The sequence below is a fragment of the Paroedura picta genome, chromosome 1 (genome assembly GCF_049243985.1).
Source record: "Paroedura picta isolate Pp20150507F chromosome 1, Ppicta_v3.0, whole genome shotgun sequence".
In the NCBI taxonomy this organism is placed as follows: Eukaryota; Metazoa; Chordata; class Lepidosauria; order Squamata; family Gekkonidae; genus Paroedura; species Paroedura picta.
The window spans coordinates 50,300,781-50,325,755 of record NC_135369.1 but is presented as its reverse complement, the minus strand read 5'-3'; the positions used below and the strand labels follow the sequence as shown (position 1 = coordinate 50,325,755).

Sequence of the window (24,975 nt, the reverse complement as noted above, 5' to 3'; positions counted from 1 at the left end):
ATAAAATGCTGGAAAGGCTATTTGGAGGACCCAAGGAGGATGGTAAAAGGAGGACAAATTTTTATATAGGGCAATTTACATCCAGCCCAGGTGAACTTGAACTGAATTGTCATCAAACATCTGAACATGGCCTCATTTGTAAATCCTTTCAAGACAGGAATGGAAAACCTCTAAAACAGAGGTGCTTGATTTTCTATTGTTTTTGATATATTTCCCCATAAAACTTAATGCCCTCATGGATTGCCAGCTCCCTAATAAAACTGGTATTACCTTGCAGCAAACACTTCACATACAAATACTTCTATAATTAAGTATATGTGCCTGGGCAAGACTGGAGAACACATTACATCAGAGAGATGGTGCTAATACTGATTATCAATATTAAAGTGTGTCACTTTTGAAATCACATTTATTTTTCTTTTGCTGAGGGCCAAATTATTATTAACCTAGATTCTTATGGTTATAATTAATGTTGCACTATGGAAAATGGTTACACGTTCCCAACACAGCCAAGTGCAAGTACACTCTGGTCGGATGTGACTAATCTACTGTGATGTTCTAGTGGGGTCGAGAGGAAGCATTAACATGACCTCTGATTTGATCTGATATGATAGAGAGCTTTGGTAACCTTATGATAAGTAGACAAATATTAAAAGAACAGGGTGTATATCCTGACCTTAGTATCCAAATTCCATAATTAATATGGGACATTATAAAGAGTATAAGTTACCTGCTTTCAAATGACTGGTTACTGGTGAAAACTGATGAATGTCAGAGGTTTTCCTGGAATCATAGAATCATAGAGTTAGAAGGGGCCACACAGGCCATCTAGTCCAACTCCCTGCTCAACGCAAGATCAGCCCAATGCATCCTAAAGCAAGTCATGCCATATTGTCATCAAGGGTCACTTTATGAGTACAGGGTACTCAGGGTACAGAGGAGAGCGACGAAGATGATCTGGGGCCAAGGGACCAAGCCCTATGAAGATAGGTTGAGGGACTTGGGAATGTTCAGCCTGGAGAAAAGGAGGTTGAGAGGGGACATGATAGCCTTCTTTAAGTATTTGAAAGGTTGTCACTTGGAGGAGGGCAGGATGCTGTTTCTGTTGGCTGCAGAGGAGAGGACACGCAATAATGGGTTTAAACTTCAAGTACAATGATATAGGAAAAAAATTTTCACAGTCAGAGTAGTTCAGCAGTGGAATAGGCTGCCTAAGGAGGTGGTGAGCTCCCCCTCACTGGCAGTCTTCAAGCAAAGGTTGGATACACACTTTTCTTGGATGCTTTAGGATGCTTAGGGCTAATCCTGCATTGAGCAGGGGGTTGGACTAGATGGCCTGTATGGCCCCTTCCAACTCTATGATTCTATGATTCTATGAAATGTTTTCTTACTTCTGCCAGTTGCTAGAGAGTGCATGTGGCAGTCCTCAAATACACATGGTTGCCATGTCGTTTAGAAGGGGGCAATGTGAGTTTTCAGTCCTGATACACAGGAACCAGAATTCTGGAAAATCAAATTCTTCTGTATATGTCTGCTAGGTCTGGGTTGGGAAATACCTGGAGGCCTTGGGGATGGAGCCAGGAGAGGGTGGAAAGGGACCTCAATGTGGGTGGGTGTCATGATGGAGAGGAAGCACAATGGTGTGTAATGCTATGGAGTCCACCCTTCAAAGCAGCTATATTCTCAAGGAGAACTGTCACCTAGAGATGAGCCATAAACCCGGGGGATTCTCAGTTACTACCTGGGGATTGGCATCCCTACTTCTGTAACATATACAGTTTGTCCATACATGCAAAATCCAAATATTATCCTTTCCAGGCAGCATGACAGCCTTGTGCAATGGGTGCACAATCTTAATATATGCAATTGACAGGCTCCCAGTGGACACAACAGTAAGCTTTTTTCTGACACACATGAGATGCGCTCTCTATGCAGAGTAAAACAATACCCGACAGTGGTGTTCCTAGATATTACATATCTTAGAAGGTGGGGCTCAAAAAAGAAACACTATACCAGTATTTGTTGGGGCTACACCTAACAGATTGCCCTTGATCACCCAGAATTATTAAATATTATTGACCACTGAGGTAGACCTAGTAGGGTCAAAACAGATTTGGTCTGTTCATGTATAGTTAGATCTGTATAGTTTTTATATAGTTTTTACTTTGTTTTTAACCTAATATTGGTGCACTTTAATAAATAATTGTTACAATTTTATATTGTTTCATAGCTCAACTTTTGAGTTCGTAGCTCACAATGTGGCACTGCTGAACCAAACCAGAACAATTCATCCTAATGCGAAGAGAGATCAAGTAATACTGCAGGGAAATTTCACCGAATCTTCCAACTCCTGTTCCCCTTCCCCAAGAGACACCAAACATATTTGAGTTTAAATTAGCAGTTAGTCATCTTTTTGTAATTAACTATGCTTCCAAGTTAGATTCTATTCTTTTTTTAAATAAATGCACATAAAACTTTGGACTGCTGCTAGTATGTGTATGTATACATGAGGAGGAGTCACACAGGTGTCTTATATGCCATAGAAGAGTGTTTGTTTTCTTTTCTTTTATTCATTTTTTAGATTTTGAACCTGCCCTTTTTCAAAGGGTCAGTGTAGATTACAACAAACAATTGCATATAAAAATACACATACAAAATAATAAAAACAGACACTGGCCATTCATAACCATAAATAACCAATAAAATGTAGAGGTGAATATGTGGATGGGTTCCAGGAGGGCCTAAATAACAAAAACAGAAGAAGGCCTCCCTGAAAAGGCTAATTTGAAAGCCCTGGGAACCTTGACCAACCTTGGAGCTGTCTTATAAGATAGGAACAGATCTGAGAGCTACCACTGTTCTCCCATCGGGCCTGGTTGTTCCCAACCCCCTCCATCCCTTGCCCAAAGCTGCCCTACAAATGTCCTTCACTATTCTGACTTGCCACCTGACAAAATGTACGTCCCTTCTGTTGCAATCTGCACAAGATGTGAGGCTAAGGGACAAGAGGTCACTGGCCAACACAGCAGGGACATCTGTACCAACATGTTGCTCCCATTCTTTCCTGGCCCCCTGTCAAGGATCAAGGAGCTGAGCAAAGGCAGAAAGGTAGGAGGATCTACCTGTCCCTCCTCTCTTTTTGTCTCCTTTCCCTGGCCATGGGCAAGAAGATAACAGTCTCCAGACTCCCCCCCCCCCTCCCAGGCTTTGTTTGTAAGTCCAGCAAGTGGTTGCCCAGCCCTGCAACTTGCTTAAAATCTTGTGCTTCAAGAAGCAGCTCTTCATGTGGAACTTGCAACCACAGTCCTCGCAGGCGTAGAGCTTGCTCACCTTCACGTGCTTCACTTGTTGGCCTCTTTCTCCTCATCAACATGGGGCACCTGGATCTTCAGCACCACATCATCTGGGCAGCCATGCTGTGTGTGATGCCCAGGCTCTTCTCCTGTGCTTGCAGCCTCCCCCTCCTCATGTGCTCTAAAGTAATTGCTGCTGCTAGGTTATTGGCTTTCACTGACCTGGCCCAACCACAGCTAACAGGGCCCTCCTTTAAGTTGCTTCAGGATACCCAAACATTGGTCCACCACCCATCACATCTGCAGCCCACTGGCCACCAGCATGTGACTAAGCAGAACCTTAAGAAACACCAAGAGCAATAAGCTGGAGCAGGTTCTCGAAGACATCAGGACAGCCAACATGGTGTTGTGGTTAAGAATGGCAAACTCTAATCTGAATTTGATTCCCCGCTCCTCCTCATGCACCATCTGAGTGACCGTGGGCTCTCTTAGCACTGCCTACCTCACAGAGTGTCTGTTGTGGGGAGAGGAAGGGTAGGTGATTGTGAGCAGCTTTGAGGATCCTTTAACAAGTGGAGTACAAAAAACAGCTCTTCTTCAGCTCTTCACTGTCATTGTGCAGGGTACTGCAGTTGGTGTTAAGTTTCACATGCAAGAGAATGATGTGACAGGAGAATGAATTGTACCACTTCAGACTATAGGTAGGTAAGTATATTTGGGGATGCTCCTGAATTTTTAAAATCCCTGCAAAAAAGTAACAGGCAAACAGGAAGATGGCTAGAGCAGAGTCGCCTGAAACTCAATCCCTCCAAGATGGAAGTCTCGTGGTTGGGAAGAAGGGGCGGAGGACAGGAAGCACATTGCCCAGCCTGGCTGGGACACAACTTACCATCACATCTCAGGCTAGGAATTTGGGAATGACCATGGATGCCTCACTTACTATGGAGGCACAGGTCAAGAGGGTAGCTGGCCAGGCTTTTTTCCATCTTTGCCAGGCCTGGCTACTAGCGCCCTATTTGTCTCCTGACCACCTGATCACAGTGATCCATGCGATGGTCACCTCCAGGCTACATTTCTGTAACTCGCTCTATGTGGGCCTGCCCTTGTCCCTGACCGGAAAATGCAGCTGATGCAGAATGCAGCTGCTAAGATCCTCACAGGAACATCTTAGAGGGCCCATATCCAGCCTGTGCTGAGGCAGCTGCATCCTGTGGTCTGAAGTGTATCATTTTATCATCATTTTACCACCTCATTATTCAGCATGTGTGAACCAGGCCGAAGTTCCCACACTTGTGGGCATACAAGGCTTAGTCCAAACTCACCAGCACTTGGAAACTAAGCAGAATTTGTCAAAGTTAGGAAGAGTAGGGTAGCTGTTGGGCAGAAGGCAATGGTAAACAATCACTGCTCATTTCTTACTTGGAACACCATCTGGATGAGGTTACCATGAGTAAATTGCAACTCATTGGCACCTTATTCTTTACCTTTGAATCTCACCTTTAAAAAAAAAACAAAAACTGTTTTCTATCCTTTTAGGAAAAGGATTGGTTTCTTGTATGCACACAACCACAGGGACCCACAGACCTGTACACTGCTAATCTATCAGATGGTTGGTGACAAAGGGATACCCAGGGCTGGGTCTAAACAATCTCTTAAACAGAAAACAAGCAGAATAATGTGATATGTATATCACATTATGGCTCCATACACCAAAGAGCCAACTCTGCAGACCCCCCTTGTGACTGGCAGTACATAGAAAACCAACGCAGATGAAAGCCACTGCAGACATTTTTGTCTCTCAAGAAGCAGACTGGAGGGGCAAACCTCTTATAATGAGTAAGACTCATTCAGTTCAACAAGGACTGCATGCTGCAGTCATCCAAAGTCACATTATGACAGGAGGTTTAACCCAGAACTGATCTAGACCTCTCTCCACTCCCAGTAACTCCTTCCATCCCTTTCCAGTAGCCAGGAGGAACGTGGCAACACTTTGACTGAGGTGTTCTTCCAGACTGAAGTGTGGTTCTTGGGTAGGGTTGCTTTCTTGTAGGTGGTACACAGAGTTCTTCCAGAATTAAAACTGCTCTAAAGACTACCGAGATCAGTTCCCTTGAAGACAATGGTAGGTTCAGAGGGCAAACTGGTGTGTACCACAGATTCTAGGTGAAGTCCCTCCCCAGATTCTCCACTCCACTGGTGCAGGCATCAAATTGAACTGTAAAATAGCCATTGAAGGAGATGCAACGGACCAGGGCTTTGGTGCTGAAGGAGAGACAGCCCTTATGCCATTTTTAGTTTGAAATGTTTCCCTTCTCTCAAAACATGAGCTTTTGTGGGCACTGAATCTAGAAAATTGGTCCAAAGCAAGGACCATGCTCAGGCATAGACAAACACGTCTGCCTCCAATATATTTATGTGCATATTTATTTATTATATAAAAAGGAATCACCAAGGAACCATTATTTGAATGTTCCCTTCAAGACTACTTGGCTCCCACTCTACACTGTCATGTTCTGACTGGTGTAATCATGGGAGTGCAATGCAAATCAGTCCCAGTTGTAGCTGGGAGAAAGTTTGAAAGGCAGTCTGGTGGCACTTTAGAACTTCTCTGTTGTGATTTAGGGGGGGGGGGATGTTCCAGTGGTTAAAAACCTGCAAAATAACAGGAAATCTCTTAAATCGTACTTTCCATTCCCGTAGTAAAGGGAAAAAACCCTTGCATTCCAAACCCTGGCTATAAACATAAAGCAAAAGACTAAGTGATCATAGAGAGCTATATTTAGCTTTGATGAAACAGCATTCTGTAACTGGCAAAGTTCAGAACTTTCTTCAAACATTGGTTTCTAAAGATGAAATGTGGGCATTGTTTTAATGAAGACAAATTTAGAAGAAGAAGAAGAATTGGATCTTATATGTCACTTTTCCCTACCCGGAGGAGGCTCAAAGCGGCTTACAGTCGCCTTCCTATTCCTCTCCCCACAACAGACACCCTGTGAGGGAGGTGAGGCTGAGAGAGCCCTGATATCACTGCTCGGTCAATACAGCTTTATCAGTGTCGTGGTGAGCCCAAGGTCACCCAGCTGGTTACATGTGGGGGATCGCAGAATCGAACCTGGCATGCCAGATTAGAAGTCTGTACTCCTAACCACTACACTAAACTGTTTTCTAAGATGGAGTGGCCTCCCATCATTTTCATTATTGTTCATGTTTCAGATGTTTGGGGAAGTTTTGGGTTTTATCTGTATTGTTATGGGCTTGCAGAATAGGAAGTATCTTTGTTTTTGTACATACAGCTAAATTATTATTTTACTATTAATTAAAAGTATTTACATCCTGCCATATAACACATTTTCTTGAGGCTTCTTGCTGTCTATGTTTTCTTTTTAGAAAGAAAATAACAAAATCAATACAAGAATTAAAAACCCACAATGCTAAAATTTCAGTAGCAGATGTAAACCATAGAGCAATAGTCAAAGCAGTAGAAAAACAAGGGAGACAGTATAAGCAAAGTAATTAGCAATCATTAAAAACTCAGGGATCTTTTAAAAATATATAATTACTTAGCACAAAAACTAAGAACAAGTAGGTACCTGGCAGATTAATTTAGGGAGGAAATCCCACAAGCAAGAAAGCATGGCAGGTAAAAGCTCCTTCATTGTCAGCCACCTGTCCCTCCTCCAAAGATGAAGGGACCGAGAACACAGCCTCTAATGAAATACACATCTTAAATGGCCTCTGATGCTAGATGTTTGCCTGATGGCCCATTGATGGCACATGGCAGTTAATTTTGGGACAGAACCACTATGTGTATCTTTTGACTTGCAGGAGGGCATTTTGGGCTGGAATAAAATGCAACACACCAATGTTGAGTATAAACAAGGCCACAGCTTTATTATCTCCCCATGGGAGGGTTGGCAAAGGATGGGAGAGGGAGCCTGACCTAGCAGTCAGCAGACTGCACCACAACCCAAGGAGTCCATAAGCATCCTGGGGATCCTCACCATTCCCTGGTGGGAGACCAGATCCACTTGCCGACTAGAGTCTGCCCTAAGGGAAGCGACCTGTGTGTTGGAGCTAATTAGATGCAAACCTCTATTGTTTGTCCCCCAGGCTGCCTGGCAAGAAACCCTAGGTCACCCCACCTCATACAGAAGCCCCGAACCCCAGGGAGTCTGATCACCCACTGGACTTCCTGCCAACAGGCTCCATCCCATGCGAACCCATAGCTGTGAGGAATCATTAACCAGAAAACATTGACCTCAGACACTATAACAAGGCTGTCTTTCTATTAACACAGGGTGTGTGGGAGGGAAGCTGCTCTCTGCAGCACCCTGGAAGAGGCTGGGACCCATGCCTGTGGTGCCTTTATAGGCATTGTGCGCTTCACCTTGCCAGCTGATGGTCATGCACTGCCTTAATGCAGCGTGCACCACGGATAGGCCACTGAGCAGTCACATCTGCTTCCAGCTTTCCTCTGCTTCATCAAGTCAGCTGAGGTGAGTCTTAGCCATGTTTTGCAATCTCTGTATGGCAGTTTGGCAAAAAAATCAACAAAAGGGAATCAACAAAAAGTATAAAGCACATGGAATAACAACTGGGGACAAGACTGTAAGATGCCATGTACTCAGTGAGAAAGATGGACTATAAAAATATGATAAAGTAAAATAAAATAAAGACATAATAATGTTTTAAGCGTGAAAACTTACTTTAACCTCCCAGAGCTCTACACACATTTATTTTGGGGCTTCTTTCAGTTTAAGCCAGTTTGCAACTATCCCAAGCTATACACAGAAGCATGCCAGATCCCAAGGCGCACTGGGCATGTATTTCCTTTTCTTTATATGTTCTAAGCTTGGCTTGGATCATCGGGATATTTTCTTTGGTTAGCATTAAGATTTTATCATTAAGTAAAGAAATGGCCATTGTGGTACTGTTCTAGCAACACGATCCCCAGCTGCATGAGGCAAGGGCAAGAGAAATGTTTGGGGGCATTTTTGAATATACCTTATGATTCATTGAGGGGGGGGAGCAAAGTTCAAATTATGTGTCAAAAGAAATTATCAGTGGGTCTTATCTTCAGCTTTCAAAATGTGTATTTGAGGGGAAAGGCTTCTGGAGGCACCCAAAAGCAATAATAAACATGAGGGAGTTCTTTGCACATAATAATAATAATAATAATAATAATAATAATAATAATAATAATAATAATAATAATAATAATAATAATAATAATAATAATAATAATAATAATAATAATAATAATAATATACTAACTTTATTTCTGTCTTGCCCTTCCTATTCTGCCTGCTTTAGTGGCTAATTGGTTGTAGTAGTTAGGAGCATCAACTTGTAATCTGGCGAGCCAGGTTTGATTCCCTGCTCCTTCACAAGCAGCCAGCTGGGTGACTTTGGGCTTGCCACAACACTGATAGAGCTGTTCTGACTGATCAGTAATATCAGGGCTCTCTCAGCCTCACCTATCTCACAGGGTTTCTGTTGTAGGGAGAGGAAAGAGAAGGTGTCTGTAAGCCACTTTGAAACTCCTTCTGGTAAAGAAAAGCGGCATACAAGAACCAACTCTTCTTCTTCTTCTTCTTCTCCTCCTCCTCTTCTGAGTGGGTAATAACTGACTTAAAAACATACAGAATAATAAAAACATTAAAACAATGAACCACCTCCTAATAATAATTTGTGCCTTTCTAAAGTTGGTCAGAGCTTCGAGGGACCTTATGTTGGTGGATGGGTTCTCCAGCAGGGAGGCCAGTATCCTAATGTTTAAACTTGGCTTCAACCGTAGGCCTCGTAGACTGTTTAAGGTCCCAGAGGGCTCTGGGCTGATTCTACACTAACTTTGTTTTTTCCGTTGTGGATCCTGTTAAATCCAGATTGATTCAAACTCGGGTCTTCCTCTACTCCCCCCAACTGAAACAGAAATTGTTCTACACTTGATTGGGAAAGCTCAGAGTGGGGAGGGGAGCCAAGCACAGTAGGAATCTCTTTCTTTATTTTCTTGAATGGGGAGGGGGGGTGAGGATTGGAGACAGCAATCTCACAGGGGGAACTTAATCCAAGAGGCAAATCTTGCAACCGGGAACCAGGAGGTCTTTGAACTGACGCCCTGGCCAATCAGGGAAGACTACTTTGCTCCGAGGCAGGGAGCAGTGAGTTAATTCACAAAAAGGAGACATCTACTCATTTACTCATGGCAGTTTTTGAAATATTGAGGCTTATATCCATTCCAGGATATAGTGGGGGAAAGGTAAGGGTCACCATGAATCAATCATGCATGTTGCAGAGGGAAAGTTTAAAATGCCCCAAATCAAAATGGAAATCGAATTCAGTGTAGACTGCAGGGTTTTAGTTGATCTGGGAGTGGGTAAAAAGCCCCATGCAGACTACACCCTGGTCTCCTCAAGCAGAGTGCTCCATCAGGCCAGTGCCAGAAAAGTGATTGGCCTGGTTGACACCAGCTTTATCTCTTTAGGACCAGGGACCCTGAGCAAATTTTGATTGCTCAGTTGTAATACTGTCTGTGGGGTTTAGAAGTAGTAGTAGTAGTAGTAGTAGTAGTAGTAGTAGTAGTAGTAGTAGTAGTAGTAGTAGTAGTGGTGGTGGTGGTGGTGGTGGTGGTGGTGGTGGTGGTGGTGGTGGTGGTGGTGGTGGTAGTGGTGGTTTTTTGCCCAACTTTTCACTACCAGGAGTCTCAAAGTAGTTTACAATGTCCTCCTTCTTCTCTCCCCACAACAGACACCCTGAGAGAACTCTGACAGGATTGTTCTGTGAAATCTACACTGACAGGACTGTGACTAGCCCAAGTTCACTCGGCTGGCTGCATGTGCAGGAGTGGGGAATAAAACCTAGCTCTCCAGATTAGTGGCCACCTCTCTTAATCACTACACTAAGCTGTATAGTGGGAAAGGCAGTCCCATAGATATGAGGGCCCGAGACAGTTTAGGGCTTTGTGCCAGAAAGTTTCATGAGCCCATCTTTTCTGTCTGGAGAAATGCTTTGTTAGGTTTCTGTAGCCATGTTTGAAATTCTGTTTTTTTCTTTAGTGTTTTTTTTTTTAGGGTAACCATAAATACAGGAATATTTGTATAAACATATGGTGTGATACTACCAACACAAAGTATCTTTGCTAGTCACACTTGGGAGACTCCAAATAATACTTGAATGAAAAATGGAGGGGGGATTCTCTGTACTCTTCACACCATGTATAATTTATTTGAGGGTTAAAGGGTGAGTTGTAATAGTGAAATTGGGATTTAAGTTCTAAGGATCAATGTTTCATCTAACTTGGAAACAATCTCCTTGTACAAGCAAGAATGTGGCATGGCATGTCAGGAGGACAATAAGAGGTCACCTTCTCAACCTGTCTGTATGTGATTCTAGTAAGGATTCAATGGAACATCAAAGCACCTGGTATTAAGGTTGAACTTTTGTCTTCCCCAGCAGCTCAAGAGCTATGGATTCCAGAATGTACAAGTTTTCTTTCAAAACAGCCATTGCTCTTGACTTCTCAGCATTTGCATGTGTGAATGAGTGGATGTTTGTTATTATCACCTTACGAGTGCTGCTAACCTCTTAGCCTCTAAGGGAGGCTTAGAGAGGGCAAAGGCTTAATAGAAACAGCCTGGCCTGACAGGACCAAAATCTGTTTGTTCCTGATGAGGACTATCATCCCCCTTAAGTGATTTCTTGCTTTCTCTCTTTTGTCTTATAAGGGAGCCTGAATAGCTTTATGAAGTGGCTTAAAGAAAGTAGGAAGAGTATTTAGAATATTTTGCTTTCATGCAGTATATCCCAGGTTCAGTTCTTTTCAACTCTGGTGAAAGGGATCTGAAGGGTGAATGCTTTCATTTCCTTCAGCTGGCTCAGCCAACTCTAGCCAAAGTGATCCACTGGACTGGTCTAGACTGGTCTACTGCATAGTTCTATTAGGGGGTATTGCTGAAGAGAGTTCAGAAGTTGCAGCTGGTGCAGAATACCGCTGGGGGACTGTTACTAAAGCCCTGTGACCCCAAAATTACACTGTTTACCAATCCAGTCCCAAGACCAATTCAAGGTGTTGGTTTTGTCCTTTAAAGGCATACATGGCTTGAGACCAGGGTATCTGAAGGAATGTCTTCTCCCATACATTCCTACCTGGGGATTAAGATCACAGGAAGGGGCTCTTCAAATCAACCCATTGACAAGGCTTGTCTGGAGGAAACACGAGAGAGGTGTACCTTGCTCTCAGTCTTTAGGAAGCAATGGAAGATGGTTTTTATTCAGGATGGCCTTTGATTAGTTTAGTTCCCCCTACTATTGACAGTTTTAAGTTGTGGTTTTAATTTCTGGCTTTGTATGTATTTTATGTATTTTAATTTTTTTTGCCTGTTGATATTCTCAGCCTCAAATTCTGTAAGATTGAAAAGTAGCTGATAAATGTTTCCAATAAATAAGAAGTTTAAAAGGGCTCACATGACATGGTGTCTTGTGGGGTTGCTGCCAATTGGAGTAGACCACATTAAGCTTGACTGGCTCACTCAGCCTAAGTTGTAAAGCTCGGGTAGCAAGAAGAGAAAAAGCATTGCAACACCATAGAGAACCTGGGAAGTACTTTTCAGGCAGTGCCTTATCAAATGTGCTATACAAGTCCTTGCAAGATGCCTTTTCCTAATACTCCCTGGAGGAGGCTTTCTTAGGAACAGAACTCCAAGGGTCACCTGGTCCAATTCCAATAGTCTTGCAGCTGCTACCAATAATCAATTCCACACAATTAGGGCTCCCATAGGGTTGAGGGAATATTTAAAATGGCTTCTCACAGAAGCTTGCTAAATTGCTTACGAGTACCCTGCCTTTGAAAATGCTTCAAGCCACTTTTCACTACAGATCACTTAGAAACAAGACCATTTTGCATGTGTTGCATAAAGCACTTTCAATGAATTTTGTCTCTCACAGGAAAATCCAGCTACAAAAGCACATTGAAAGTGCATTATCCACATTGTGCAGAATGTTAGAAAGTACAGTAAGAACAACGGCCAGAAAAGGATTTCCCTAAAATTCACACATCCCAACATCCTTAAAAATCTCTAATGCTGTTGGATCCGCTTCCTGCTATAGACCTGTTCTTTGTCCCCAACAGAGTTCTTTAGTCCCACTAACCCAGGAAGGTTGGCGTGAGTTCACATGGCCAGAGCAGGGAACATTAGGAGGAAGAACATTACAAAGTTTCCTTTGACAAAGGCTGCTCTGCTTACCCTAAATATTATCCAGATCCCAACATTTGGCATTTGTACATTGGCCTTTGGAAATAATTTTGGGCAAGCACACATGTGAGAAAACTATACTGCCTAACTCCTGTAGAAATGACCGCATTCACAAGATGTAGGATCGGTCTTTCACAAACAATCAAGACATCCAGGATCATCCTCCTGGGAACAACGCTGTGGGAGTAGTGTGGTGACTGAGAGAACACTGGCCTCAAAGTAAACAGGCATGGTTGTGTGAAGACATATATATCACCCCTACAACATTCAGAAAGCAAGCATATATTTTGTATGAAAGCAACTATCAGGGAAAGCAGGGATGTTTAGACTCGACTGCCAAGAGGGGAAGATTGATAAGGTTTCATATGGCCAGTTACAGTGGAGCAAAAGGTTCTAGGATTGGGCAAGAGAATATGGAATATGTTGAGACATAACCCCAAATATGTTGAGACATAACCCCAAAGCTTGAATTGCCTCATGGAATCAAGTGAAACTGGGAGAGGAAGCGGGTTTTTTTTTTTTTTTGTTTTGTTTTTTTAAGCCTGCTAATACAGAAAGCTACATGGAGACTCCAGGGAGAATGGAAACATCCTCTTTCTGCGTTTTATCATTCAGAGCCCATTTTTTTTTCCAAAAAAGGGGAAGGATGCTAACAGAACAAGGTAAATGCTAATTCCCAGTTTAGATTACTGTTTGTCTTTTGGTTGGTATGACACTTCAGTTGGTCTGAGGCATATCCTTGTTTCCATTGCTGCTAAAATGGTAATTATTGGGGCTTTGAGATGTCTTTATTGGGCATCCTGACCCCAGTTTTCAAAAGGAGGAAGATAACGTCTAGTAATTTAGAGAACCACACTCAAAGAGTTGTTGTCAATGGTGTTTCATCAGACTGGAGAGAGGTGAGTAGCGGGGTACCTCAGGGCTCTCTGCTCGGCCCGGTACTTTTTATGTATGGAAGGGTATTATATATTTTGAATTCAAGTTTTTAAGTTGCCTTGAATCATGGGAAAGGTGGAGTCCAAATATTTTAATTGATTAATTAATCACCCATCTACCCATCTATACCAAACATATATATGACAAGAACAAAGTGACCTGTTGATCATTGCGGCAGTCATAAACGATACACCATTCTAGTTATGCTAATTACACTTTTATGGGAAGGAAATTTATGGTCCCCATGAACTCAAATTGAATAGAATCAAATTTGCAGATAAATTTAGCAATTTCACTCTCTGAGACTTTTGAAGTCTTTGTTCTGAACTTTGATAAATTTGCTCAGTTAATATCCTGGGAGAGTAAAATATTCTCCTATTTATTTCTGAACACTGTCACTTGTATCCATTTATTATGTCTTGTTTATGGGCCAAATTATTTTTTCTGACATTCTGGCTGTTTCTTCTTTGCTTCATAAAAGCTAGACAAGAGCTTTCACTTGGTATCATAAACATTCTGGGGGAATGTGCCTGCAGGACTTCCAGTAATGGATGACTTCATCCAATGGATTTAGAAGGGGACTGAGCTTTGCTTCTTTTATTTTGCTTTCACAATATAAAAATATTTATAAAAATCTAAATAAATAAATAAACAGTGTTTAAAGTGATCTTTGATTACCATTTCAAAATGAATTGTTTGATTAGCTCTCTCATTCTGCCATTCCCAAGTTAGCCATTTATGTAGCAGCTGCACTTTCTACAGTCCCAGCTATTGTTTAAGAGAGCCAAAGTGATATGCCAAAGGGTTCCTGTCGTATGAAGTTGGATTGGCCATTAAGGCCCCTAAGAAAGCCTCCCCCAGGACTCCCCAGCCCTGATGGAAGGGAGTCTTGTCTGCTGCCAGACAGCCTCACACAAAGTGAGTAGGAGCCAGTGGCCTATGCTGTATTCAAGGAGGGGCTCTCAACTCCCACCCCCAGTGCAAGTTGGCAGCCCCCAATTTTTGTGAGGTAATTGGGAGATCGGTTGTAATTCATGAGTTCTCCATGCCCAACCTGAAGGTTGATAATCCTAGGCCAGCAGTGTCAGCAGCTTCTGAGGTATATGTAGAATAGCAGTGAAATTACTTCTTGATTTCTCATTCTCCAGATTTCTAAACAGATTGTTTCATTTTCTCAATGGATTTCTTTCAGTACCTGTCAAATCAATGTGTGTGTGTCAATTCACCCACCATTGTTTTATCTGCAGTGAATTGTTCTAGAATTGACATTTTTGGTCAAGGGGAGGCTAGCTGAGGGGAAATACAGAGTTACAGATGTCTCAGCAGAGAGATCTCAGTACTTCACCCCCTGTCTGTAATGATTTGGGAGTGGCATGAAGGAGGAGGAGGACAGGATTGGGGAAGACCAATGATTGGTCATCAGTGGGGGAGTGCCCTCTCCCTATTGAGTACATATCCCCCGATGAGGGTGGGTTTTACCATGTGAGTCGTTGGCATACAACCTGGGCATTTTGGGGGGTTACAGATGAGTTACATGAAAATAGAAAATGGAGGTGGGGGAGAGCTGTTCTCCTGAGACATCCCTTGAATTTACTGAAGAAGAATCCAAAAATTTATACTAGTAGTACAAAAAACACCCTTATCTCCACTCTAATCACCCCTAAGAGCTGCCAACATGCATGCATGCATGCATGCATGCATGCATGTATGTATGTATGTATGTATGTATGTATGTATGTATGTATGTATGTATGTGTATGATTTTAAAATGATGTAATCTGCCCTGAGCAAGGAAGGAAGGAAGGAAGGAAGGAAGGAAGGAAGGAAGGAAGGAAGGAAGGAAGGAAAATGATAGGTGTTTTGGCATATATTTTAGAGTTATTGGATTGACTCTAGATTGTTTTATGAGTCTGGCATTATAAAAATAGGGAAATTCCAGAAATTTTAACAAAATCCAAAACAAAATAAAAAATTAACAAGTTTGCATAACTGCTTGTCATTTTGAACACTTTCTCATGTTATCCAAACCTTAGTATTAAAGTGAAAAGTGAATAAAGAATTGGGCCATTGTGATCTCTCTCAGTAATTTGCACCCAGAATGTTGAAATACAGCCACAGCTTCAAGATTGATTTCTAAGGAATATTCTAAAGCAGGGGTCCCCAACCCAAGGCCTGCAGGCCACATGCAGCCCCTGACCTCAGGTCACATGCAGCAAAATGCATGCTCATTTTGCATAGTCATTTTATGCATGTGTGCAAATGGCTGGAAGATGCAAGATCTGAGGTGTGCACCATTCAAACACATATGAAGAATGTCCTACAGGAAGCATTACAGATATGTATTTAGTCTGTTTAGGTCAGGAACTTCCTGAGATTTTACAAATACTCTCCTTCTATACCCTGATGGCATTATTTGGAATCTTCCTGCTCTTGAAAGCATACTTCCTGCCTGCTTGCCTCTAGGACAGAATCAATTTGACAGTTAGCCAGGGCCCTCTATCTCTCCTCTTTTGTTACAACCTGTTTCTCTCCTTAATAAAACTATTTTATTATTTTAAGCAGCCCGATGCTTCGTCCCTCTTTGCATAGTTAAACTGTGCCAACACAAACAGCAACATCTTCTGGTGTGGTATGTAAAGATCTAAAGCCTTCATAATATATTCATTCATATCTATGCAAATAGCTTTAGTTCTTGGCTTCCCAATGTTGGTTTTGTAGAGTTGTTTAGACTGGGTATGTGGTATGATTTTTAATGTGGGATTTATGTGTCTGAATCCTAAATGCCTTTTCTGCATGCAGGGCTTTTCTCCTTTCCATAAATTCTCCCCTCTCTCTGTAGTGTCCCACTTTGATCCCATGATGTTCGAGGGGGGGGGGTTAGGCACTGACAAGGCAGGGAGCATAATGTCAGGGAAAAGAGAATACCATAGTATAAGGTGACCAGATTGTCCCACTTTTGGAGGGACATCTGGGGGTACCTGGCAAATTGAACTTATGTTGAAATTAAAAAATATATGTTACAATACTATTTTTGCGATCTATGCGTTCTATGAAACTTTTTGTTGCTCCATATAGACCAAATTTTTAATCAAGAACCCCCCTGGTCAATGGTGTCCCGCTTTACCAATGTTAAAATCTGGTCACCGTACCATAGTAGGAACATAAAGGCAGGATCTGAGCCACATTAATTATCAGCACAGTCTGTATAGAATGATCGATGCTAATTTATTGAAGCAGAAACAATGCTGAACAATGAAAATATTCTATAAAGATAAAGAATCACATATTACATTTGCACAAGGAAGACGAGAAACCGAAACAGCCATTTCAGGATGAAAGAGCTATTGGAAGTTATTATTATTACAGACACACAACAATTGTAAGGGCCTTTTTGCACGGGGATCTTTGTTGCAAATTGTTTGCGGAATGAAAAATCGCCATTTAAAATAGTGGAATTCGTCGTTATGCATACCTGCCTTTGTAGTGGAATCAGTTGCGTTTTTTAGCGTTTCCCACAGGCTTCCGGTCTCGGCAGAAATCGCTAGAAAGGAAGCGCTATTGCCAAGCTCGTCCCGCCCCTGGCCGTCAAGCAGCCAATGGGCAGCCATTAGCATGCTCCCAAACAGCCCCTTTCCCTTTAAGGAAGGTTTTTTTAAAAAAAAAAAAACAGACCCATTGTAACGAATCTGGGTAGATTCGTTGCAACGGAGAGACCCATCCAGCTGCCTGGGGTGTTTGAGCTGTCGTTTGATCGGTTGATCGTTAACACGCTGCCTCAGAGTGAAAAAAAAAAAATCCCCCCCCCCTCTCACGGGCCCGATTTTCGGCTGAATGGAATGTGTGAAATGTGTGTGTGAAATGTGTGTGCTTAGTGACTGAATGGGAGGGACTGAAGCCGGGAAGCCTCTGTTTGAGCTGTCATTTGATCGTGGCCACGCTGCCTCGGAGTGGAAAAAAAAATCCCCCCTCCCCCCCCCTCACGGGCGCGATTTTCAGCCGAAACAGTGTGAAAAATAAAGGGAAAATACATCAGCAAACGGGCTTCTGCGGGCTTCTTGTGACTGTAAACAGCTCTGAGGAGGGACTGCAGCCTGGGAAGCCTCACTGGCTAAACGGAGGCTCGCCGGTGCGTTGATCTCCACTCGCTCGGGGAAAAAAAATGGCGATCGCTTCGCCGGAAGTTTGGAGGACAGGCTCAGGAGGAGGGACTTTGAAGAAACCGCAACAATGGGAATGCACAGGTCTTTTTCGCTACTGTTGCAGATTGGTTGCAGGAGTGTATCGCTTTCCGGAGGGTGAATCCACTTTTTGGGATTCCCCTAAAAGCGCTACAACGAAGCGCTTTTTGCTGATTGGTTTCAGGAGTGTTGCAGATTGTCTACGACGTCGTGCGTTAAGGCAAATTAGTAGCGTTTTCAATTAGCAACCATTGTGCTATTTTGAAGCCGTGCAAAAAGCCCCTAAGAATATTCTAAAAGATGGTGTGGAAATACCCTAAAGTTAGGTGAATGCAAAACATCCTCTCTAGTTACAACATTGTTTTCTGAGTTTCCTATTCTGGGAACAGTTTCTTATAATTTTATGAATCTCCTACACAATGGCAAAAGTCACCCACAATCTCGAAAAAAGCTGCTGAAATATCACCATGTTCTAAATGAATTTGCCATCCAAGTTCTTTAAGTAATGTCAGAAGTGAGTCTTGAGAATGGTGTTTCCACTTCAGCATATTAGTGCTCTCAATCTAGGGATGGCTTGTTTCATTGATGCATGGGAAAGGAGGCTTTTCACCTAACCTCTGTTAACACTAGGGGGAGTCACAGGGGGATTAGGAGCTCCCTGGCACAAGGAAGTGTTTCTTTTGGTCTCCCTCCATTTGGATATTTCTCTACAGTTGGTCGACATTTAAAGAGAGCTGTTTCTGAGCACCAAAGCCAGAGGTTTGCTGCACAGAAATAGCCTTCCCAGTGGTGTTTTGAGGTAGAAAGTTTGTGAAACTCTGAACACATTTGGAAGCCACTTAGACAGCCATGGGAACATTCCACTATCTTCCTTGCATCATCTTTCCATTTACTCAATAACAGGGCAACAGAGCTGCATAGAGACAGCCACAAACCCAGAATGACACAACAAGGGCCCATCCCATAACATTCCCATTTATAGGGATAACAACTACACACCTATGTTTGCAACAAATATGCCAGTGTGGATTTGTTGGTCTGCTCTCTACCAGGATGTGGGACTGAATCTTAGGGAAAATGTCTCTTGCTGCATATTGCTTCTCTAGAAGTTGCCAGAACAGCTCTTCTAATAACTTCAGAAAATAGGCCTCAAAAAAGAGAATCAAGGCAGTGCAAATCAATACAAGTTTGAGTATCAACACCACTTTATTCAAGACTCACAGAGGGTCTATGAAACTGCAAGCTCTGCTTTTGGACTTGACTTACTTCTATGGATTTGATATCAATATATCTTGCAATATGGCAAAAATCTGCGGATAATGAAATCCAAAAACTGGAGTCATAATTAGACAATGCAAATATTTGACAGAAAAGTACTTGTAGCTATTAGAAATGGCTTGAGTGGTTATTACAAGAGACCCACAGCAGTATTGCCAGCCTTCAAGCCTTGATTTGTGTTACATAGACCATTTACGCACTGGAGGTTTCATGCCGGGCTGCAGGCTAGAGTTTTAGTCATGGCAGGTTACCCCACCTCTTCCTGCACCCACACGAGGGAGCATTTGGCCTGGTGTGCCTCATCTGCCCCTGATTTGTGCTCCTGCATGGGAGCTGAGGCAGTGAAGTTTCCAGTGCATAAATGGTCTAAAAGGCAAGTAGAGGGGTCAGGGCACTTTCAAGGGAAATTTTGGCTTTTGAGAGAGGACTCATTGAAGCCAAACCAGACAGCAATTACTGGACAACTTGCTACCATATGCCCTTCATGATTTGCCCAGGTCCAGCTGCTTACTACTGTTCAGTGGTAGCCATTGCATGATAGCCAGTGTTCTGTAAAATTTCAGAGTAGGATCTGAGAGATCCAGGTTCAAAACCCCACTCTGTCCTGGAAGCTCACTGAGTGACTGGGCGAGTCACACATACTCAGACTAACCTATCTTACAAGGTTGTTGTGAGGATAAAATGGAGGAATGAAGAATGATGTTAGCTGCTCTGAGTCTCCATTGGGGAAAAAAGGCTGGGTATAAATGAAGTAAATACATAATAGATGTATTTGAAGTTGGGTAGGCAGATAAAAGGAGTAGTTAGATTGTAAACAGAGAAGGAAGCATACAAATTTGAGGAGTTGAGAGCAGCTAGGCGGAGTGAAATAGGAAATACTGTGTGGAGGGAAATAAAGAGAAAGCAAGTTGCCACCCCCATAAGTCTTTGCAGATTTCCCACTTTAAAACTGGGCCCAGGCCAGCTGGGATCATAAATCAGTGCCCAGTTGTTGACTGGTATCATATAGCTTGACCAGAATTTTCCTAGTGAGAGATTGCGAGGAGAAGGTGGGGGAACTGAAGACCAGAGGTGGTGGGGGTAGATAAAAGAAGAATAGCTGATGAGTGGGAAGGAGTAAAGAAAGCATGAAAAGGGAAAAGGCTATGGGGGCTTCCAAGGAGGGGGAAGAAGAAACAGTGGGGTAGGGGAAAATCTCTCCTCCAAGTCCTTGCAGGTTCCAAGCTTGTAATATCTAAATTGGTATGAGATACTTGCTTGGTGGGTCCTAAACTCCCCCATGGCATGGAATTCGGGTCATTGTGAGTGGGCAGGTAGTTGTGAATTTCCTGAATTCTGCAGGGGGCTGCACTAGATAACACTGGAGGTCCCTTTCAACTCTATGATTCATATATATATAATTTTGCATTGCATGTTTTAATATGTTGTGACCAGCCCTGAGCCAACCGTGAAACAGAAGATCTGTTTATTTTATTTATTGTTCTATCTAGGTAATGTCATTTTTTTTCTTATTGTGTTCACAGTGTGAAGACCCAACATGAGATGGATTGACTCAATCAAGGAAGCCATGGCCCTCCATTTGCAAAGCCCAAGCAAGGCTGTGAAAAATAGGACATTTGGAAGGACTTTCATTTGTAGGGTCACTGTAAGTCAGAGGTAGCACATAGCACATGCACGGTTTGGCTTACCTGTAAGAATTTACTTTACCCCTTGTAAATTTGTGATTTCTTGGTTTATAAAGAGAAATTCTGGAAGTGTTATTGAATTCTTCATCAAAGTGTGCTCTCTCAACCAAATATTTTTCTTTTTTTTTGTTCTGGATAGATAGAATAATAAAATCATAGAGTTGGGCCATATAGGCCATCTAGTCCAACCCCCTGCTCAACGCAGGATCAGCCCAAAGCATCCTAAAGCATCCAAGAAAAGTGTGTATCCAACCTTTGCTTGAAGACTGTCAGTGAGGGGGAGCTCGCCACCTCCTCAGGCAGCCTATTCCACTGCTGAAACACTCTGACTGTGAATTTTCCCCCCTGATATCTAGCCTATATCATTGTACTTGTAGTTTAAACCCATTACTGCGTGTCCTTTCCTCTGCAGCCAACGGAAACAGCATCCTGCCCTCCTCCAAGTGACAACATTCCCAACATTCCCTCCAAGTGACAACATTCCCAACCTATCTTCATAGGGCTTGGTCCCTTGGCCCCAGATAATCTTTGTTGCTCTCCTCTGTACCCTTTCAATTTTATCTACATCCTTCTTGAAGTGAGGCCTTCAGAACTGCACACAGTACTCCAGGTGTGGTCTGACCAGTGCCGTATACAATGGGACTATGACATCTTGTGATTTTGATGTGATGCCCCTGTTGATACAGCCCAAAATGGCATTTGCCTTTTTTACCGCTGCATCACACTGCTTGCTCATGTTTAGTTTATAATCCACAAGTACCCCAAGGTCTCGTTCACACACAGTGTTACCTAGAAGCGTATCCCCCATCCAGTAGGTATGCTTTTCATTTTTCTGACCCAGATGCAGAACTTTACACTTATCTTTATTAAATTGCATCCTGTTCTCATTTGCCCATTTTTCCATTGTGTTCAGATCTCGTTGAACTCTGTCTCTATCTTCCGGAGTATTTGCCAGTCCTCCAAATTTGGTGTCATCTGCAAACTTGACGAGTAGTTCCTCCACCCCCTCATCTAGATCATTAATAAATATGTTAAAAAGTACCGGGCTGAGCACCAAGCCCTGAGGTACCCTGCTACTCACCTCCCTCCAGTCTGATGAAACACCATTGACAACAACTCTTTGAGTGCGGTTCTCTAACCAATTCCCTATCCAGCTAACTATCTGAAAATCCAGATTGCAGTCCTTCAATTTATCCATCAGAACATCATGGGGAACCTTATCAAAAGCTTTACTAAAATCCAAGTAAACGACATCAACCGAATTTCCACAATCCAGTAAACCTGTTACCTGATCAAAAAAGGAAACCAGGTTGGTCTGACAGGACCTGTTGGAGACAAATCCATGCTGACTTCCTTGGATCAACAAATTGTCCTCCAGATGTTTGCAGATCACTCCCTTTAATATCTGCACCATTATCTTCCCCACAACAGAGGTCAGACTCACTGGTCTGTAGTGTTCTGTAGCCAGTGTTCTGTAGAGATCACATGCTCGTTCTGTAGAAAATAATTCTTGGAACTTTTTTGTGCTGGCATGAGGACAATACTATGCACTGAAAACAGTAGGTCAAAATGAACAAAAGGATTTGGTGCAAGATATATTTAATAAAAGAAGGGGCTTTTTAAAAACTTAACTAAAACTTACTGAAATCCTTATTTATTAAACTATGCACATACCGCATTTTTTCATTCACAGTGAACCGAATGAGGTTTTAAAGGTAAAATGAAACTCAAGCTGTGAGTAGTTTCATGTCAGTCCTCCTGTATAATACAAATCTGCTTTACCCCAAATCCAAATTTCTCCTGTACTCCACATTCTCAGCTGCTTCGAGTACTGTGTTTAAGACTAGGGAAAAATATAATAAAAGTTGGGAAAGTGGTCATATAATGCAACATTTTAACATTCTGGTAAATTTCACATAAAGCAATGTTAGAAGCTGTAAAACTATTACTATTAGGATCTGCAAGAACAGAACCAGCAGTAATAATGCACATACAGAACCCCCCTCACCGAATGGCTTTTGTTCAAATTTGTAGGCCGATCTGTTTGCTTAGCTGTGCATGTACTTTTGCAATAACCCAAATTGTAGGGTTTTGCTGTTGTTTCCTTTAGCTATTTCCATAAAACCTAAGCTTGCATGAAATCAATTTGCATTCCTTCTGGATGAAGTCATAAGTCCCATAGCAAGGTTCGTTTCAAAATAAATTCTAAGGTGACTCAAAGAACTGCTGGATGCCTTCCCTAGACTGAGGGAGGAGGACATTCTGTTTGGGTTATTGAGAGTTGTTTTACATACTGAGAGTGAGAGGCTGACAAAGTTATAAGACCTGTGTCTTTCAGTGTGCAAAAGATAAGCTTGTGCTCAGTTCTTCTGTTTAATATTAATCAGCCTCCAAAGAGCTTAACTTTGACTTAATGATGTCCTGTTTCTTAACCAACACTTAGATTCTTGCTAAGAAAATGTATTATATGTACACAGAGTATATTTATACAGTAGTTCAGTTTGTATATTTTCAACTGCTTTTCCAGTGCAAAACTTTTATCTAATTAGATCAGATACTGGTAAATGTTAAAAGGTGATTATTAAAGGTGATAAAAGGTGTCACAGAGTATACAGATTGGATTTCTGATCCCCTACCTTGTGTAACTGTCTGATGCAAATGGCAGGCTTTAATTGGTTACCATATGTGAGGTGAGGTGGGCCGGTTGCCCCTTGCCTTGGCCTCCCTCAGCCGTCTTGTTGGTAGTTGGTAAGGACACAAAGCCACTGGAACTGTTTCTGTCACACCTTCACTTGTGAGCCTTCACCATACAGCAAAATGTCAACCATCACCTTTCTCTCTGTGTCCCGTGTTCTCCTCTATAACCCACCATCTGCCTCTCTTCCTTCCTCTCTTTTATCTCTGTTTGGCCCAGCCCTCCTTACTTAAACCAGGTTGCCACTCTGCTCGTTCCATCCTTTCCTCTCCCGGGCATAGCCCACTTCCTTTCCTCTTCCCTCTATCATTTCCCAGTGTCTGTCTCTGTCCCTGCTGGAGTCTATGCTCACCTTACCCAATTCGTTGGCTATTGTCAGGCTCCACCTTGGCTGTATAGTGGAGGGGGGTATGATACTTTCTCCCTTCCCTGACTGCTTTCCATGGGCTTGTTGAAATTCCACCACCTTCAGAGTGTTGAGGTTCCTGGGAGCCACCAAGTAATCCCCCCCATCTTCCATCTTCCACAGTTTCCCCTTTGTCCTCATTCTGCCTCTTTCTTGAGTCTCTCATTCTTGTCTGAGCTTGCTGTGGCTTTGGTACAGAGAGCTTTTTGCTCTCCCTGTGAACCTCTCCCTCTGACTCCTGCCAATTCAGACTGTCTTGAACCTCCTCCTGTTGAGCTTGCCCCTCTCTAGCTGGAACTGTTGTTTCACCTTCAGGGCTTCCTCCAGTGGGCTCGGAGGCATCCAAGCCACTTGGGGCCACTGCCAAGGGTCTGGGTGGGTCCTCTAGGACTACGATATAGTTCTCAGCCTTCCCTGTGCAGGGGGAACCCGTGGTGGTCAGTGGGAGTTCAATCTTCTCAGAGTCCGGGGACATCTCTCTACATGTCCCCAGACAATATACACAATGTTCAATTTGTATCAGAACAATGGAGTACAAGAATAAAGGCCTTCAGACTGCCCCACTTCTGTACCCAGGGTTGTACAGTCCTCTCTGGTCACCAGCAAGGGATGGAGGGTATAATTGCCAGAACCAGGTTGGGAAACTCTTGGAGGTTTAGGAATGGGACCTGAGGAAGACAGATATATTTTGTTGTTATGTGCGAAGTCGTGTCCGACCCATCGCGACCCCATGGACAATGATCCTCCAGGCCTTCCTGTCCTCTACCATTTCCCGGAGTCCATCCAGGGAATTCAGTAGTTTGCACCTACTGCTTCAGTGACTCCATCCAGCCACCTCATTCTCTGTCGTCCCCTTCTTCTTTTTGAATAAATATATTCTTTCAGATATATTTATGAGGGTACAATCCCATAGTCCACCCTCCAACGGATCCATTTTCTCCACAGAAACTGATTTCTGTAGTATGGAGATGAGCTGTAATTCTTGAAGGCAATTCCTATCTGTACCTGAAATTGTTCAGAGCCATGATATTTGGCCCGTTGGGGAAGTCCACATATTCATGGAGGGTTGAAACCCTTTTGCCACATACTCCATGGTTCTGATTCCAACCAGGAAACTCAAATGTGATGTTTACATAGGATGAGCCACCCAGGCCTAATCTGTGTACCCTGTAAAATACAAATCAATAACATCTTCTGAAAATTTAAATGCCTGAAGCCTATATAGTTTTCTAACAGTAGAATGGTAGCATCAG

At 42.7% G+C, this 24,975-nt stretch overlaps 1 long non-coding RNA gene across 1 annotated transcript; it reads left to right on the top strand.

Annotated features, from left to right (window-relative positions):
• Positions 1–7,681: 7,681 nt before the first annotated feature.
• On the top strand, positions 7,682–20,779 carry LOC143837178 (uncharacterized). Its single transcript, XR_013230932.1, has 3 exons — positions 7,682–7,789; positions 16,040–16,109; positions 20,460–20,779. It is a non-coding gene; the product is annotated as an uncharacterized LOC143837178 (long non-coding RNA).
• Positions 20,780–24,975: the final 4,196 nt, after the last annotated feature.